We start from the raw sequence: 14,435 nt of genomic DNA, 5'->3' as shown, positions 1-14,435 counted from the left end.
GAATCTTTCAAGAAAATTTCTCTTTGGGAACTCTTGACATTGTGTGAAAATTAATTAAAGAAAAATGTCTATGTAGGTCGAAATTTCATGAGAGAAACTCCAAAATAAATCACCTTTATTCATTATAATTCAACTTTAATCTGGACATAGTAAATAGTATAAAAAAGAAGAAAATGTTAGAGGAGAACAAAATACCTAAAACAAGGGTTATTCTCATTCCATTAAAAAAAAAAAAAGCCTTACAATGTCTTTATGGGGATTTCACCGGTGGTCCAGTTGGCTAAGACTTTGTGTTCCCAATGCAGGGGCCTGGGTTCCATCACTTGTCAGGGAACTATCCCATATGCCTCAACTAGAAAAAAAATCCTGCATGCTGCAATTAAAGAAGACCCTGCATGCTGCAGTAAGAAGACCCTGTGCAACCAATAAATATTTTTTTAACCTTAAAAAAAATTGTCTTTATGGAAAAGATTCATGAGTCCTAATATTTGACTTCCCTGGTGGCTCAGATGGTAAAGCATCTGCCTACAATGTGGGAGACCTGGGTTCAATCCCTGGGTCAGGAAGATCCTCTGGAGAAGGAAATGGCAAACCACTCCAATACTCTTGCCTGGAAAATCCCACGGACGGAGGAGCACGGTAGGCTCCTACAGGCCATGGGATCGCAGAGTCGGACACAACTGAGCGACTTCAATCACTCACTCATATCTGAATAAGCTTTCTGAAGTGCTTCTACAAACTGCCAATAACCTATAAGTTGATGACAAAAAAATTTTTGAGATTTGCTCAGTTCCTTTTGAGAAAACATTTTCTTGAAATATTTGTTCCTAAAATCTCACTCTGCTCAGAACAAAATGTTAATGACATAATTAAATATGCTACTTCTGTATCTCACACATCAGACATAAATACTTGACAGCACAGGATGATAAAATTAAAATTCTGTTTTGATCACTGAATGAAAGATATCTGTAACGGACAAACTATAACAACAGAATCTCAAAAAAAAATTGTACAAAATTCCATAGACTATAAACTGGGACTTCTCTGGTGGTTCAGGGGACTTCACAGGGACATCAAAAAAAGGAAAAGACAGTTTAAATTATTATTTAATTGGTACTTAACAACAAACAAACATAGTAAAGGTTATGTGCTCATAACTTAAGATTTTGGAACCAAGAATAGGATGTTTTGTTCAAATCCTCAAGGTGTGTTCAGAGGATTACAGCACAGAATTTCAGTAACAGAACTAGTCTGTAAACAGAAATACAGTAGGCTATTTTCATCATTCTTGCTATACTAAGAGATTCTGAAATTAACTTGTCATGTACTTAATGAAACAGGAAAGGATAGCCTTACTACATGTTAAAAAAACAGCACTTGAACAAAGGAAAGCTTTAAAGTTACACTCTATAGATAACAATATCAACACAGGAAAACTTATTCAAAGTAGTTTACTGGAATCCACTAAAACAGTAACGTGCCTTAGGAGTTTATATATTCGTCTTTTACATGATATGTGCCAGGAAGATCCTCCTATCATCCCAGTACATGGCAGATTTTGAAACTACTCTGTATGCAATGAAAGCTGAGATATAAATGGAAATTCACAATTTTATCTTCTTACAAACTAATTATACACACTTCTGGGCTTTCCAGGTGGCTCAGTGGGTGAAGAATCTGCCTTAATGTAGGAGATGCAGGTTCAATGCCCAGACCAGGAAGATCCCCTGGAGGAGGGCACAGCAACCCACTCCAGTATTCTGCCTGGAGAATCCCATGGACAGAGGACCCTGGTGGGATACAGTCCATGGAGTCGCAAAGCATTGGACATGACAGAATCAACTGAGCACGCATGCATACACACCCCTATTACAATGTTTGTTGATCAAAGAGTTATAGAGGGACTTCCCTGGTAGTCTGGGCTTTCCTGATAGCTCAGTTGGTAAAGAACCTGCCTGCAGTGCAGGAGATCTTGGTTTGATTCCTGGGTGGGGAAAATCCACTAGAGAAGGGCTAGGCTACCCACTCCAGTATTCTTGGGCTTCCCTCGTGGCTCAGCTGGTAAAGAATCCGCCTGCAATGTGTGGGACCTGGGTTCGATCCCTGGGGTGGCAAGAGCCCCTGGGGGAGAGAACGGCTACCCACCCCAGTATTCTGGCCTCAAGAATTCCATGGACTGTATAGTCCATGGGGTCGCAAAGAATCAGAAACAATTGAGCGACTTTCACTTTTCCCTGGTAGTCCAGTGGATAAGACCCTGTGCTCTGAATGTAGGGGGTCCAGGTTCGATCCCTGGTCAGGGAACTAGATCCCACATGCCACAACTAAGACCTGGAGCAGCCTAAATAAATAAATGAAATATATATTTAAAAAAAATCAAATAGGGTTTAAAAAAAAGATTTATGGAGAAGTATGGAGGTTAACATTCTATCCCAACAACATGTGAAAAGTTAAATGGAAAGAATAAACAATTATATCCATAATAGACGTGAGGTCAGAGAGTAAACTTCAGGCCCCAAAACTGAAGTGACTGATGGAGAATCATTTACCAGAGCAGAAACCCTGGTGGAACGAGTGAGTGCTAGGGTAGGGAAACCTCAACTTTAAAGTGATAAACTGCTGGAGGCTCAATGTAGACTAGTTTGAGAGTTGAAAACTCCAGGAGAACTCAATTACTGTGATTCCCACAAACTTTTATGAGTTTTATCTTCTGGATCTCCACTAGGTTGGCACAATGAGAAAAATTCCCTCTTAAATTCTTGCAGAGGGGGAAAGGAACCATTTTGAAATATGCCAGATCATTCTGTTTCTAACAAGGTCTGCCCTCAGGAGAAACTATTAACCAGAGCTTAACCTGCTGGGATTTATCAAAGCCTAATCGATCTGGTCAGAGAAGGCAATGGCACCCCACTCTAGTACTCTTGCCTGGCAAATCCCATGGACGGAGGAGCCTGGTAGGCTGCAGTCCATGGGGTTGCTAAGAGTCGGACACGACTGAGTGACTTCACTTTCACTTTTCACTTTCATGCACTGGAGAAGGGAATGGCAACCCACTCCAGTGTTCTTGCCTGGAGAATCCCAGGGATGGGGGAGCCTGATGGGCTGCTGTCTATGGGGTCGCACAGAGTTGGACACGACTGAAGCGACTTAGGAGAAGCAGCAATTGATCTGGTGGGAGGAAATACCCAACTCTAGTCCACTCTAGCCATCCTGTTCTACCTAAGAGGGGAGGGGGCACCCAGAACTATTTGGGTTTTTTGTTTTAAATATTTGTCTGCATCGGGTCTTAGCTGCAGCATGTGGGGTCTTCACTGTATCATGCAGGATCTTCCATTGCTTTGCACAGATTCTCTAGTTGTGGCACTCAGGTTCCAGAGCTTGTGGGCTCTTCAGCTGCTCTGCAGCATGTGGGATCTTAGTTCCCCAATCAGGGATTGAAGCCGTGTCCCCTCTACTGCAAGGTGGTTTCTTAACCACTGACCCGCCAGAGAAGTCCCAATGAAGTCCCACTGACCTGCCAGAGAAGTCTCAGTTTACAATCTAGAGGTACAAGCTAACCAAAATATAAAAAACTGTCCTCTTAACTACAGATGGGCAAAAATAAAAATTATATCCAACTTCTCCTCAGACATTGCCCAAGCAAGAAGAGAGTGGAGTAACATATTTAAAGTGTTAGAAGGAAAGAAAAAAAAAAAAAAAACAGCTAGAATTCTGTAACCTGTGAAATTATTTTTTAAAAATGAAGAAGAAACAAAGACTTTCTCTGACAGAAATCTGAATCTATATAAAGAACAAAAGACCACTAGAGAAGATGCGGGAGAAGGCAATGGTAACCCACTCCAGTACTCCCGGCCTGGAAAATGCCATGGATGGAGGAGCCTGGTAGGCTGTAGTCTATGGGGTCGTGAAGGGTTGGACACGACTTCACTTTCACTTTTCACTCTCATGCATTGGAGAAGGAAATGACAACCCACTCTAGTGTTCTTGCCTGGAGAATCCCAGGGACAGGGGAGCCTGGTGGGCTGCCGTCTACGGGGTCGCACAGAGTCGGACACGACTGAAGCGACTTAGCAGCAGCAGCAGCAGCAGCAGCAGAGAAGATGTGAAGGTAAAATAAAAACTTATTTTTCTTATTCTTTTTTTTTTAGCGGCACTGAGAGGTATGGGGGAATCTTGGTTCCCCTATCAGGGACTGTGTTCCCTGCAGTGGAAGTGCAGAATCCTGACCATGGGACCACCAGGGAATTCCTTAGTTTTCTTATTTTTATCTAATCTAACGGATAAGTTTATTTAAAATAATAATAACAATGTATTTAATAAAGTATGATGATGTGAGTGTGTATCTTTATTTACAATGAAATGAATGACTGTAATGATACAAGAGACAAGGAAAGGAAGGGAGGAATTTGTGCCATTTTATTATTACAAGGTATTTGTAAAGCAAAACAGTGTTAATTCAAGGTTAATTAAATTAGTTGTAAATGTATATTGCAAACTCTAGGACAACTATTAAAAAAGGTAAAGAAAAATGTTTGCAGACAGTTTTTCTCCAGTGACTGTACCAGAACATCTGAGAATGGGGGTTGGGGGAAAAGTCTCAAAAGAAAATTTAACATACAGATAATTAAATCAAATATTTTAATATAAAATCACACAAGTTTTTCTTTTCAAAAGCTGACCACTATGGGTTTTTCTTAAATTACATAACCATTAATTAGGTGGCTGCACCTGCTCATTTTTATTATACTATATTGCCCCCATTAAAGAGTCAACCAACATATATTACTAGAGGAAGTTTAATTCCTTCAGAGAATACTATAATAAAAGAATATTAATAATGGTATGGAGAGGCTTTTCCTGCTATTGAATATAACTTCACCTGCTACTGAATATAACTTAAGCAACAAACATACAACACCAATCTGTCTTAGGTATTAACAGCAGAGGAAAAGTCTTTAGATTCTTTATACCCAGTTTTTTCCTGAAGTGTAAAATCACTACCACAGCACACGTATAAATTAATCTATACTCTTTCTCTCAAGATTTCTCCCCGTAAATCCCTATATAACTAATTGGGAAAGAGGAACAATTCAGAAAAATGTCTTCAGTGGTTTAGACTCACTAAATGAGGTCAGGAGAAAAAAAAAATCTTTTTTTCATCATGTATTTAACCTTTTGTCCCTATTCATGAAGTTTCATAAAAGCTCCACGTTTGTTATCTCATCATATAGGGCTGTTAATTCTGATGTAATCCAAAAATCTTCATTTCTAAGCAGCTGTACCTCAGAATTTACTAGCAACGTGTACTTATGGAGCAGTCTGTATGTAAACACCTCTGGCATGATATACAGTCACTAAAATGAAATAAAGATATGAATAGACAACCATAAAAAGCAGTATGTGAATTAGTGAGTTAGCATGATGATATTTAGGCTTAATTCTCTGGGACTAAGCAAGTTATGCCTTCTATCAATTTGTTTCAATAATGACTTTTTCCATTAGCAAAATCAACAATGAAATGAGAAATATTTTTCACATTTAGCATATCTTATTATGTACTCCATTAAAACAAACCACAATCAGACTCAAGCAGACATCCCTAACATGCTACACTTTAAAAGAAAGTAAACTGCTCAACCAGCCAAAAGCAACGCTGATTTAGAGAAGTTTCAACTACAAAATGAAAGCAAGAACTGAAGCTGAGCCTGAGGAAACTAATTATGGTAGTTTTAATCTTCTTGGTACATTTATAGCAGAGCTGCACTGTGCAATAGAAGAGATCTGCTTTTCCCCTCCATTTATGGGAGCTTTGATGGGAGCTTCTACAATTGGTGGTATTTTGGGAAAAGAGTGGCACTGACCTTATTTTGTCTTCAAGGCTTAGGGCAGATCTTGGCTGCCCCCTTAACAGTCTGTTTTGTGTGTGTTAAAGGGAGAAAAGAAGGCTTTATTGAAATGTGAAGATCTGGGAAAATTTGCATAATAGCCTCTGCCCTGGAGAAGCTGGGATCTATGCCAACCATTCTCTTCTCTACTACAAAGTAATTCTAGCTCAAGCAGCTTTCAAAGCAAACAATCAGTATGAAGGTAAAACAGAATTCCATTCAAAGCAGAACCTGGAGATAGCTATATACCATCAGGTATTCCTGCTTGAATAACCTTTACAACCAGAACATGGCAGTGGAAAAGTAACAGTGGGATAACGAGGACTTGTGTTCTGAACCTCCCCATAAGTTGATATAAGACTACACTCACAGATGGCACTCAGCTCACAAGTTACAAGTAAGAAGAATGTGACGATCTCTTATTTACCAAATCTTGAATTCACTAATAAGAACTAAGGAGCTTAAACACACAAAAAAATTGTATTTAAAAAAAAACCACTGGGTAAACATAAACCAGATACCAGTAAGAATAAAAGCTTCACCCGGGGTTCGTCTGGAGACAAACTCTCCCTAAAATCAACTTCATATAGGGTTTATGACTAACCTCTCTATCCAAAGCTTTATTGCCTTTCTTGTCCTGCCCCTGTTCCCCTCAGGACTGAGAAGTATCAAAGAAAAGAGGATACTGAAACCAACCAAGACCCTGCGGAGCGTTCTTGGGTACAAAAGCACCTCTGTATTCCTGTTACTTGGGGGAAAAAAAAAAAAGCTTCTAGGCCTTCAAGGGAATTCAAAACAGTAGGCTCAAGCAGTTAACCATTAGGGCTGTAGTGTCACAGGGATCTCGAGGTTTCTCCTGAAGGGACATGAATAACAATCTGGTGTATATCCTTGAGCGTTCTGTAGAAACTAAGACTCCTACCCAGGTGGAAGATGGTGACCATATGCTGGGCACAAGTACACAGACCCCAGGCCGATTATAACCAGATGGTTGGCATTCCCGAAACATCATTGTTACCTTAGCACCAAACAATCAGAACAAAGTTCATGAGCTGCTCATTCTCCTTGCTTGGAGCCCTGCAAACAAATTCTTACTCTGATGCTAACACCCCTGCCAGAGTCTGACTTGCTGCCTGGGCACAAGAGCCCTTGGTTGATAACAATCTGGTACCACCTTTTAGTGGGTGAGTCACTAAGATATGTCAGATGCATTCAAAAGGTACTTGACTACTAAAAATATTTTCTTAAACTAAGAGCCTAATGTGGGGGGTTGTTTTTAACTGGAGATAACATAGATAACTTAGCTCACCTCTCTGTGTTGTGACAAAACAAAGTAAAGTTTTTGTTTGACCTCTTAGAAGAGTAGTTACCAAAGTTGTGCCTTACCAGGAAATTCATGAAACAGCCACAGTTGCAAGCATTACTACCAATAATACTAACTTCTTAAAATTAATAACCTATTGACTATACTAATCACAATAGAACCTAATAAGTTTTAATATGTACATACTTTAAGTAAATGAAAGAAGAGAAAATATTTGAGTAGTTCACTTATGAAAGTTACATGAATAAGCACTATCTTAGGGATAGGCAAACAAATTCTCTTATCCCCAAGCTGTATTTTAAGGGCAGTATTTTTGGTGGTGGTGGCAGTATTTATGCTTATAGATAAACCCACAGTCTATAATTTTATTGAACTATTTTTAAAGCATGTTCTGTGTTGATCATGAAATGCAAAAACTAAAAAGGTCACCTTGACAATTAAGGAGCATTCACTAGTAAAAGACAAATTAATAATTATACTATAATGTGATTTATGTTAAAAACAGAAATATATGCAATGGAAGCACAGAAGTTAGAGTAACTAACTCTGCCTGGGAAGGTTCAGGTAACATTTCAAAGAGTTGGGTGACATTTGAGCTGAGTCTTTCCACTCCATCATCCTACTTCTTCTCTCTATTGTATACTGCAACTTTTTTTCTTTTTATTTAGGAACTTAGTAATCTTAAACTTACTTTTCTAATTTCTCATCTTTATCTTAGACAATTTACTTCAAGGCTGAAAGAGAAGAAAAACATGTCACCAAGAATGCCTAGGAGATTTTCCACTTCTTTGAGAATTCCTAACACTCATAATTAACAAACAGTTTAAAAAGAAAAGTTACCAAGTTCCCCTGCCTTTGGCTTTTAATTTTCAGAATCTGTGATTTCTTCAGCAGTCTTCTGTAGCTCCCTATGCATGCAACCAAGGACTAGACAAGGAACTACAGGATAATCATACTTAGCAAGTAAGCCAAAAAATGAAAAGGTGGGGTTCAGGTCTGTCTTCTTCCACCGTTTTTACTGTGAAAGTTACTACTGAATTCTGGGATTGTCTTTTTACTTTCACATACCTACTCAGATGTTAGTAATTCTATGTAGCTTGGCTAAAAACAGTTAAAATATTCTAATGTATATATTTACCATCTGTGAATTTTTGTCAAAATGCTTTTGCACACCTCCTAAACTCCAACTTCCTAATAGAGGAGCAGAACTTTATTACAAGTTCTTGACTTGCACATCAACTTTGAAATGTTTTCCAAAAATGAAGGTAAAATACACATAGCAGACCAGAACTTGACTGTTAAAAAATAAAGAGGAAAAAAAGATCAAATTGAATAGCTCAGAACCTATTCTGTTTAAAGAGTGGGCTCTCATTACTATTTCACTTAAACACTACTTATTTCTGACATCTTTGAGACATTATCTTCTTTTGCTAATATGTATTCCCTCTTTAGAAAATAGATTTTGGAGAAACCAAAGCCTTAGGAACACCATAAATCCAGTTTGAAGAAAGACTCATATTTATATCCAAGGAAGCCACAGTTAATATGCAAACTACTGCCCCTTTTCCCAGGTAAATCTTTACCCAGTCAGATATACCACTCCTAACATCTAATATTAGGTACTTGTTGGTGCAAAGTGATACTTAGTTAAAATAAAGAAGCTAAGGCTATTAAATAGATCCTGTATGCCACCTTCATATTTTTCTACCTTTTTTTTAGTTGGGGGAGAAGGAGTTATTAGATATACAACAAAAATTTCCTTTTCTTCTTGGGAGAGAATTCTTAATTGCTACATTTTTTAAATAGTAGGTTTTGAAAAACTACAGATAAACCTTTAAACAGACCAGCAATGCCCAAGGGTCATATTGAACTTTGCCAGCTATACTCTGAATCCCCAGTTCACCTCATTTCCCTTCCCCCCTTAACAGTTAAATCCTTGCAACTCATCCTTAAACCTGATCTCTAATGCCATCTGCTGTTGCAGTTCTGTGTTCTCAAGAAATTCTACAAACCTGCCCCAGTATTACTCCTACTTGACTTTCACTCCTGCATGAAAACCAAGCGGTGCTAATGGTAAAGAACCCGCCTGCCAATGGGTTGGGAAGATGCCCTGGAGGAGGGCATGGCAACCGCCCCCCCCCAACCAGTATTCTTGCCTGGAGAATTCCATAGACAAAGGAACCTGGTGGGCTACAGTCCATAGGGTCACAAAAAGTTGGACACAACTAAAGCGACTAAGTATGCATGAAGACCAAAGTAGTCAGGTATTAACAGATTTAGAAAATAAAATTCAGGTACTATGTCTTTGGTAAGATTTAATATTACAGTTACAAATGATAGGGTTCTTACTTACTAAAGTAATCCTAAATTTCTCAAATAGAAAAACTTTTCAAAAAAGCAATTTTAACTTTTGAGTGCAATAAAAAGTTGTAAGTTCCCCACTTGTCCTCCATTCTTTATTATTTTCTTAGTGCCCACCTACACTAAAGGGCTGTCAAACTGTTTGACAGCACAATTCACAAACACTCTAGGAAACATGCTAAATTCACCTTTGCCCTTTACTATTTACTTTGTCCTCAAATTAGAATTTGTCTAGCAAATGCTAACAAAAATGTCAACATCTAATTTTAAATACAAGTTCCACTGTAAAGCTTTCCATGCATATTTTCCTGCTCACTACCTTCTCCAAACAGTCCTATGAACACTTCATATGTATTCCTATTATGGAAGTTATCATTTGTTGTTGTTGATAAGTCACTAAGTTATGCCTGACACTTTGCGACTCCATGGACTGCCGTATGCTAGGCTTCCTCATGCTTCACTCTCTACAGGAGTTTGCTCAACTTCATGTCCGTTAAGTCAGTGATACTATCTAACCATCTTACCTTCAACTGCCCCTTTCTCTTGCCCTCAGTCTTTCCCAACATCAGGGTCTTTTCCAGTGAGTTGGCTTTTCGCATCAGGTGGCCAAAGCATTGAAGCTTCAGCATCAGTCTTTCCAATGAATATTCAGTTCTGATTTTCTGTAGAATTGACTGGTTTGATCTCCTTGCAGTCCAATGGACTCTCAAGAGTTTACTCCAACACCACAGATCAAAAGTATCAATTCTCTGGCACTCAGCCTTCTTTGTGGTCCAACTTTCACATCCATACATGACTACTGGAAAAACTACAGTATATGGACCTTTGATGGCAAAGTGATGTCTTTGTTTTTAATATACTGTTCAAGTTTGTCATCACTTTCCTTCCAAGGAGCAAGCGTATTTTAATTTCATGACCGTAGTCACTGTCAACAGTGATTTTGGAACCCAAGAAAATAAAGTCTGTCACGGTTTCCACTTTTTGCCCATCTTTTTGCCATGAAGTGATGGGACCGGATTCCATGATCTTAGTTTTTTTAAATGCTGAGTTTTAAGCCAGTTTTTTCACTCTCCTCTTTCACCTTCATCAAAAGGCTCTTTTTTCCTTTAAGTTTCCGCCATTAGAGTGGTATCATCTGCATATTTGAGGTTGTTGATATTTCTCCCAACAATTTTGATTCCAGCTTATGATTCACCCAGCCCCGCATTTTGCATGATGTACTCTGTACAAAAGTAAGCAGAGTGCAATACACAGCCTTGTCATACTCCTTTCCCAATTTTGAACCAATCAGCTGTTCTATGTAAGATTCTAACTTTGTTTCTTGACCCACATACAGGTTTCTCAGGAGACAGGTAAGATGGTCTGATACTCTTATCTCTTTAAGAATTTTCCACAGTTTGTTGTGATCCACACAGTCAAAGGCTTTAGTGTAGTCAATAAAACAGAAGTAGATGTGTTTCTGGAGTTCCTTTGCTTTCTCCAGGATCCAGTGAATGTTGGCAATTTGATCTCTGGTTCCTATGCCTTTTTTAAACCCAGCTTGTACATCTGGAAGTTCTTTAATCACATACTGCTGAAGCCTAGCTTCAGGGATTTTGAGCATAACCTTACTAGCATGTGATATGAATGCAACTGTACAGTAGTCTGAACATTCTTTGGTGTTGCTCTTCTTTGGGATTGGAATGAAAACTGATCTTTTCCAGTCCTGTGGCCACTGCTGAGTTTTCCAAATTTGCTGACATATTGAGTGCAGCACTTTAACAGCATCATCTTTTAGGATTTCAATAGCTCAGCTGGAATTTCATCACCTCCGCTAGCTTTGTTGTAAGTTATCATACTATATCATAATTACTCATTTACTGCACAGGGAAGGCAATCAAATATTTTATGGAGGAATAAATAAAACATTGCTACAAGCCTACATTAGAGATTATGCTCAAAATTAAAGGATACAAAATTTGACCCTCTTTTGTGAAGTAGAAAGTAAAAACACTAGCCCTGTGATCAGTTTTCTAAAATGTAATAGCCAAATTAAAACATATATTCAAGGTAATGAAAATATTCTGAAGTTAGTGGTGATGGTTGCAAACCTTTGTATGTAGCTAATATATAAGGGGATATACTAAAAACCACTGAACTACACACTTTAAAAGAGGAAATTTTATGGTGTTAGAATTGTATCTCAATTAAAAATATATAAATTTTATCCAAAACCAAGCTAATCTAATAATATGGCATAATTTAAAGAAACTACTGAATTTCTCTGGAGGTCCAGTGGCTAGGACTCCCTGTTCCCCACGCGGGGGACCCTGGTCAGGTAACTAGGTCCTATATGCACCATTAAGAGTTCATATGCTGCAACTAAAGACCCCGCCTGCCCCAACTACTGATCCTGTGTGCCGCAACTAAGACCTGGCACAGCCAAATACATCAACAAACAACTGGAATCGGTGTGAAACAATTTAAAGACTACTAGGCAAATTAACCAAGAACAGAGCAAGAACAGAGCTAACTGTCATTATTATCTGCATATTTTCTTACTAAAGAAACTACATCAATCAGTTATATAATTTAATAAAAATCTTAGGCCAACAGGCCCTAATTAGAATACCTGGATTCAATGAGGGTTTTAATGTCTCCATAAAAATTACATCAGTGAAATTCAAAATTACATCTACAATTTACTGTTTCTTAAATAATCTATTAAGTCAGCATAGTTGTTTCTTTTCCAAGCAAAAAAGTATCTTTTGGCAGGGAAATTACAATTACAGCTGTACATGTTGTTTGTAATTCACTTTGCTCATTCAATCCACTCAACTATGGTAAAATGACATCCAATAAACTATTCAATAACAAAAACTTAACACCAAATCTCAATCTTATTTGACCTAATTTATAATGGGGGCTTCCCCAGTGGCTCAGCAGTAAAGAATTCACCTGCAATGCAGGAGACTTGGGTTCAATCCCTGGCTTGGAAGATCCCCTGGAAGAGGAAATGGCAACCCACTCCAGTACTGGTAACAGGAAAATCCCATGGACAAAGGAGCATGGTGGGCTACAGTCCATCAGGTCACAAAGAATCAGACATGACTGAGTGCACGTGTGCACACACACATAAAATCAGTATACAGTGGTATGATATATCCCCCGATCCCTTTTCTCTCACACAAGTTTCAGTTTTAATCACTTGCTACAGGAAATAAGTATTTTAGTTATTTTTCATTTGTTACAAAAGAGCATGTTTCAATTTTCATTACAAAAGTTTATATGTAAACTAAGATCCCATATAACTAGCTATGCTGCACAATTCCAAAGCTGGAATTTTGTTTAAATACTAAAAAGTAATATACCATTGCCTCGTTTCCTTTTAAGTTAGTGTGTGATAAATACAAGTAAATATTATGACTTCCACCTCTACTTTCACTTTCTAAAATACTGCAACAGAAGAATGACTATACCATTCTGACAACTTATGAAATGACACAGACACTACATAAAGTAACAAGACAGCCAAACCCAAACTTTTATATGAAATTCAAAAGAAAACATTTCTTTCCACTATAAACAAACAAAAATGAGACAGGAAGATCTATTATACATTTAATAGTCAATATATTTCTTATAAAACAATCAGGTGATTTCCACTCTAGCCATATGGCAGGCTAAACACCATAAATATCCATTTACCACAACAAAATAATTCAATCCAGCAATAAAATACCATGGTTGTTGCACTGTGGCCTCTTAGGAAGTAAGAAAAATCTCCAAAGGTCCAAAAAAAGAAAAAGATGTTAGAGTGTGTGTGTGAGTGTGTGTGTGAGTGTGTGTCGCTCAGCAACTCTGCGACCCCATGGACTATAGTCCACCAGGCTCCTCTGTCCAAGGGATTCTCCAGGCAAGAGTACTGGAGTGGGTTGCCATTTCCTTCTCCAAGGGATCTTCCCGACTCAGGGATCGAACCCACGTTTCCTGCATTGCAGGCAGATTCTTTACTGTCTGAGCCACTAGGGAAGTCCCCTCGGTTTTCAGATATTTTAAAAATTCAATTGTTGTTGGGGAGGAAATTCTAGCACACTGCCCACCCCCACCAGGCGTCTATTTGCCAGTCCAAGGTCTAGCGTACACCCTCCAGCTCTCCACCCACAGCAGAATGAGCTGCACGTAGGCAGCCTTTTGCTGGGGGGAGGGTCTCAGGAACCCATTTGAACACCCTAAATCTTGGCAAAGCAAATTCAGAGTTTCTCAAAGAAGTGAAGTGAAGTGGAAGTTGCTAGTTGTGTCCGACTCTTTGCGACTCCATGGACAATATAGTCCATGGAATTCTCCAGGCCGGAATACTGAAGTGGGCAGTTTTCCCTTCTCCAGGGGATCTTCCCATCCCAGGAATTGAACCAGGGTCTCCTGCATTGCAGGCTGATTACTTTACCAGCTGAGCTACTCATCTACCAAATAGGTTCCAAGTTTAACCACAGATTTAAAAAAAAAAAATGAACGAAATATGAACTTTGTAATCAACTGAACAAGTTCTAGAAAAAAACTGTTTTTATTAAAATCACATAAAGTTTATAAACTAATAAGCAATAATGCAAGGAACACTCTAAAACATGAATAATGAGGAAGGATTAGCCCTACCAGATATAAAACATAGTAATTAAAACTACCATGATGGCAAATAGAGGACAATGACACAAAGTGGGAAATCAGACCAGACCCAAGTACACAAAGAAATTCAGTGTACGATAAAGGCGGTGTCTCAATTCTGAGGACTAAAAGAAGAATTCTTAAAGTATTAGGACAACCTGCAGTTATTTGGAAAAAGATAAAGTTCGATCCACAACTTATATATCATAGTAAACTTCAAA

The 14,435-nt window shown here is 38.4% G+C and overlaps 1 protein-coding gene and 1 non-coding gene across 10 annotated transcripts in view; one reads left to right on the top strand and one right to left on the bottom strand.

Moving 5' to 3' along the window:
• The window catches only part of ASH1L (ASH1 like histone lysine methyltransferase), a 207,940-nt gene that overhangs the window by 156,560 nt on the left and 36,945 nt on the right, over positions 1-14,435 (bottom strand). Inside the window, exon 2 of one of the 9 annotated variants that reach the window (XM_070779569.1) lies at positions 7,904-7,946. The exons of the other annotated variants lie outside the window; for them this stretch is intronic. The gene's annotated coding sequence lies outside the window, so the exon portion shown is untranslated. The remainder of the gene's footprint in view (positions 1-7,903; positions 7,947-14,435) is intronic. 9 annotated transcript variants of the gene reach the window in all.
• Positions 2,235-2,307, top strand: TRNAQ-CUG (transfer RNA glutamine (anticodon CUG)). The gene has a single exon. It is a non-coding gene; the product is annotated as a tRNA-Gln (tRNA).

Source organism: Bos indicus, chromosome 3 (assembly GCF_029378745.1).
Source record: "Bos indicus isolate NIAB-ARS_2022 breed Sahiwal x Tharparkar chromosome 3, NIAB-ARS_B.indTharparkar_mat_pri_1.0, whole genome shotgun sequence".
NCBI classification, from domain to species: Eukaryota; Metazoa; Chordata; class Mammalia; order Artiodactyla; family Bovidae; genus Bos; species Bos indicus.
The sequence above is the reverse complement of the archived record's forward strand: the minus strand, read 5'-3'. Positions and strand labels throughout refer to the sequence as shown.